This window comes from Arachis stenosperma, chromosome 6 (genome assembly GCF_014773155.1).
Source record: "Arachis stenosperma cultivar V10309 chromosome 6, arast.V10309.gnm1.PFL2, whole genome shotgun sequence".
In the NCBI taxonomy this organism is placed as follows: domain Eukaryota; kingdom Viridiplantae; phylum Streptophyta; class Magnoliopsida; order Fabales; family Fabaceae; genus Arachis; species Arachis stenosperma.
This window is the reverse complement of record NC_080382.1, coordinates 32217782-32223416: the sequence shown is the minus strand read 5'-3', so window position 1 is coordinate 32223416 and position 5635 is coordinate 32217782.

Genomic DNA, 5635 nt, shown 5'->3' with positions numbered 1-5635 from the left:
AACATTCTTATTCTTTCTGGTTCCCTTATTAATTAAATAGCATTATTGATGATTTCATTTTTCATTTTGCAATTCTTTTATCATCAATAAACTGAAATCTTTTCTTGAATATGAGTTGCCTATTCTTCAAGGTTTTGCAAATTTGTGTTGAATAGGAACTACAATACCATGCCACTAACTTTAACTTCACTTTTTAACTCTTAACTTCATTAACTTTCTAACTTCTCTCTTAGCTTTTAACTAACTCGCTTCAACCAATTTCAAGGCATGTTATTTGTTGTTTCCTGACTGACAAGCATTCTGCATATCATAGTTTGTGGATTGTGACTCTTATTTAAATTCTTTGACTTTTTAACTTGCACACAGTCCACAACTCTACATCTTTCTGACTTACTTCATGCTTTGGCTTTTATCTTTATTTTGCCCATCTATGCTTATATTGCTTGACTCCTATTTGCCTTTCTATTTTTTCTGCTTTGAGTTCATAAATTGTATCTTGAACCTTTTATTTTTCAAGATGTCTGATCCAAAGGGGAAAGGCAAAACTATAGTAGGCACGGGTAAAAGAAAGATAGGAGAATCATCTACCGCCCTGTTAGATATCCTGCATGATGATTCCTAGCGTGAGAAGAACTTCTCTCCGCAGGAAAAAGCAGCTCAACTAGTGCCTATCACTGATCCGATTAAGTTCACAAATCATTACTGTGAACTAAAATATCATGTATTTGGGACTAAAAGGCACCTATACTTGGAAAAGACCCTTCGTATTCCAGCTGAACTACAACCATACACTACAGAACAGATAAAATAGAGAGACTGGTTCTTTCTGGAGAGGGACTTGACGGAAGTTAATGCATCCTGGGTCCGAAAATTCTATTGCAACTATTATAAGACAACCCTGGATGCAGTACAGCTCAGAGGAAAACAGATTCTAGTCACTGAGGAGGCAATTGAAGATATCCTCCAGTTCCTACCTAAATCTGATCAGCTAGATGGTTATCAGAAGGCTGAGGAAGATATGAGATTTATGCGATTTGATTGGGAAGCAGTAAAGCGAACCATATCCAATGACCCAGCTACCCCATGGATTATGGGTAAGTCAATAGTAAACCCAAAAGGCATAAAAATCATGTATTTAAACGATGAGGCTCGGCTATGGCAGCAAATTCTGAGCAACTATGTAATGCCAAGCAATCACAAGATGGAGGTGCCAGCTGCCATGATTACTCTTATCTGGTGCGTGATGGAAGGCAAGGACATGTACCTTCCTCGGTTCATCAGGCATTCCAAGGCTAAAGTCCATGTTAAAGGCTGATGAGCGGATAATTTGTATGCTTTTTGGCATTGTTTTTAGTATGTTTTTAGTATCTTTTAGTTAGTTTTTAGTATATTTTTATTAGTTTTTAATTAAAATTCACTTTTCTGGACTTTACTATGAGTTTGTGTGTTTTTCTGTGATTTCAGGTAATTTCTGACTGAAATTGAGGGTCCTGAGCAAAAATCTGATCCAGAGACTGAAAAGCACTGCAGATGCTGTTGGATTCTGACCTCCCTGCACTCGAAGTGGATTTTCTGGAGCTACAGAAGCCCAATTGGCGCGCTCTCAACGGCATTGGAAAGTAGACATCCTGGGCTTTCCAGCAATATATAATAGTCTATACTTTGCCCAAGATTTGATGGCCCAAACCGGCGCTCAAAGTCACCTACAGAAATTCCAGCGTTAAACGCCGGAACTGGCATAAAATTTGGAGTTAAACGCCCAAACTGGCATGAAAGCTGGCGTTTAACTCCAGAAAAGGTCTCTACACGAAATTCCTTCATTGCTCAGCCCAAGCACACACCAAGTGGGCCCGGAAGTGGATTTTTCTGTCATTTACTCAATTCTGTAAACCTTAGGACACTAGTTTACTACTTATAGGATCTTTTGACATTGTATCCGTACCTCATGACCTCATAACATTTTGTACACGTTTCTTTCCACAGTATGAGCCTCTAAACCCCATGGTTGGGGGTGAGGAGCTCTGCTGTGTGTTGATGGATTAATGCAATTACTACTGTTTCTTATTCAATCATGCTTGCTTCGATTCTAAGATAACACTTGTTCTTAATCCGGATGAATGTGATGATCCGTGACAATCATCATCATTCTCAACTATGAACACGTGCCTGACAACCACCTCTGTTCTATCTTAGATTGAGTAGTTATCTCTTGGGTTCTTTCATCGGAATCTTCGTGGTATAGGCAGGACCTGATGGCAGCATTCAAGAGAATCCGGAAGGTCTAAACCTTGTCTGTGGTATTCTGAGTAGGATTCAATGATTGAATGACTGTGACGTGCTTCAAACCTGTAACCTACTGGGCGTTAGTGACAGACGCAAAAGAGTGATTCTATTCCGGTAGGGGAGGGAACCAAACCGGTGATTGGCAGCACTGTGACAGAGTGTGTGCATTAGCTTTCACTGCGCGGATGGGAGGTAGCTGCTGACAACAGTGAGACCCTACACGAGCTTGCCATGGAAGGAGACATGCGTGTTTGATGAAGAAGACAGTAGGAAAGCAGAGATTCGGAAGATGGAGCATCTCCAAACCTCAACCCATTCTCCATTACTGCAGTACAAGTAACCATTACATGTTCTTTTGCTTCTTACAATCAATCCTGATAATTTCTGATATCCTGACTAAGATTTACAAGATAACCATAGCTTGCTTCAAGCCGACAATCTCCGTGGGATCGACCCTTGCTCACGCAAGGTATTACTTGGACGACCCAGTGCACTTGCTGGTTAGTTGTGCGGGATTGCAAAAGTGTTATTGCAATTTCGTGCACCAAAGGCACTCTGCCCTTCCCTTATCTGATTACCTAGTTGGACCGCTGAGCTGAGGTGCCCTGGGAGCTTGAGGATGAAAAGCCACCTGCGACTGACAGCAAGAAGATTATCCCACACAGTAGGAAGTTCCAAGCTTTGGCTATAGACCACCCTTTCTCACTGCCTTCGTGGAGGCAGCCACATCTTCTGCTGCCCCTTCAGCACCTACGGCACCAACCACCACCATAGCACCTTCACCTACCTCCCAGCCTGTCTACCACCTTGTGCACCGCCTATTCGAGCGCCTGGACCAGATGGAGCGCCGCAACCAGCGGCGATATGAGCAGTCTGAGCATCGTAGCAAGTGCCGCTATGAGCATTTGAAGTTAATGATCCGGTCCGGCCACCATGATATCCCCTCCGAGCTTGACAAACCATCAGAGCCATCTGAGGAGGAGGCGGATGACCAGGAGGAGCAGACACGAGCCGAGGCTGAGCAGGCAGGACCCGATCAGACTACCCACACCATGAGGAGCCTCAGCAGATCTAGCTAGCCGATCCACAGGTCCCTCTACAGACAGAGCCTCCACTACAGTAGGCAGACCCTCAGGCCACCACAGAGACACCTACAGCACACCCTTCCGGAGATGACACTTCTTCACACCCAACTTGATTGAGCATCGAGGACGATGCTATTATTTAAGTGTGGGGAGGTTGCCATCTCTGGCGAATCTTATTTTGGTGAACTACTTTCATACTCTTTTTATCCTATTTTGTTTATTTTCTGTATTTTTATCTTGTTTGACTCTCAGTACTTGCACATTTTCTTTTGCTGTATTTCTGATTACTTTATTACATTTTGTATTTTGGGCTGTATATATCTTAGATATTTAGCTTCATTTGCACTCTTAGCTTATTAGTTGTGATATAGAAAATATGGATTATTTAGTTTAGTTGACCCTTTTAGCATATGATAATTTGGTTTAATTGAGAATAAAGAGTAAACTAGAAACTTTAATTTTTCAGAATCACAACAATCCACACACCATACATATATATATATATAGCAATAAATGTTGGCAAATTGACAACATTTTTCAAGGAAAATACTTATTTTTATAAGAGCCATTCAAAGATTCACATTGAGTTGAATGGAAACTCTTAATTTCTACTTGTATGATATAAATAACTGATATATGGTTTTTGAGCCAAAGAACACACAACCCGTGAGCTTTTGAGCTTAATTGCATGGTTATATTATTTAACCATAGTTTTCATTCCTGTGTGTTTCTCCCTTCTTCTCTATACTTGCAGACTTTACTTTGTTTCATTCTATATATCCAATATTCAATGTATTTACATGCATGCATATGATTGAGGCCATTATCTGTTTTTGCTCACTTATCCCAAATAGCCTACCCTTTTAAATCACACTTGTTAGCCACATTGAGCCTTTGTATCCCCATTTATTCTGAATATTACCACATCACTAGCCTTAAGCAGAAAAACAAATTAAATATCCCGAATTAAATCTTTGATTAGCTTAAAATAGAAATTGTGTATCAATTAAGTGTAGGGAACCGTGGGAACTTGGGTTGATAGGAAGGTATTGAATTGATAAAATATTTGAAATTTGGGTGCATGCTCATGTAAGACCAAAATAATTAAAATACTATGTGCATTGATAAGTTGTGTTTATTTTCTCAGATTTAAAAAAAATCCCTATGATAAATTAAATAAATAAGGGGACAAAATTATCCCAATATTAAATTTAGTGAAAGATCAATGCACATGTGATAAATTATAAAATAAGTTGGTACATGAATATGTGATACAAAAGTGGGAAATTGGGTAGCTAGGCATAATTTTAAAATTGTATAGAGTATGTATATGATAGGTGAGAATCTTAGACTAATCAAGGATTCAATTTATAGCTCACTTAGCCTTATATATACACCCTCACCTTTACCTTAGCCCCATTACAATCTTGAAAAGACCTCATGATGTTTGCATATGTACATTAAATATTTGTTGATTGGTTAGATGAAGAACAAAGTTTTAGAAAGCATGACTAGAGAAGAGTAGAGTGATTAACCCGAAACACTGAGTGATTTGAGTGTAAACACAATCCAGTGAGGGTTCAATAGCTCAATTCCATATATCCATGTTTAATCATTGCTTGTCTTGCAAGTTTATGAATTCTTTTGATTGGCTCAACTCAATTGTGAATATTTTTTAATATGGTTCAACCTTTGTTGTGCATATATGATTCCTTGAAAAATTTGACTCAATTTGACCACATGTAAGCTCTATGTGTATATAAGTGGATAGTAATTCGAATTGCATGATTCATTTAGGTAACTTGCATTTAGATAGATTGCATTGCATAGATCCCACCATTCTACCTTCACCCCTTTATAGTTTCTTTTGAATTAAGCATGAGGACATGCTAATGTTTAAGTGTGGCGAGGTTGATAAACCACTATTTCATGATATTTCTTATGCTCAATTGAGTGGTTTCTATCAAGTCTTTGCTCACTTATTCATATAAATTGCATGGTTTTATAATTCATTCCTTATTCCTTAATATATGTAAAAATGTGTTTCCTAGACCATAAAATTATTAATTTTAATTATCCTTTATTACCATTCGATGCCGTGATCCGTGTGTTGAGTATGTGCAGGATTTATAGGGTAGGAATAGCTTAGAGAATAGAAAGGAAACATGCAAAAGTGGAAGGAATGCGCAAAAATGAAGTTTGGATAGAAATAGCAGTGACGCGCACGCATGGACAATGCGGATGCGTGACTCGCGCAGAACCCAAGC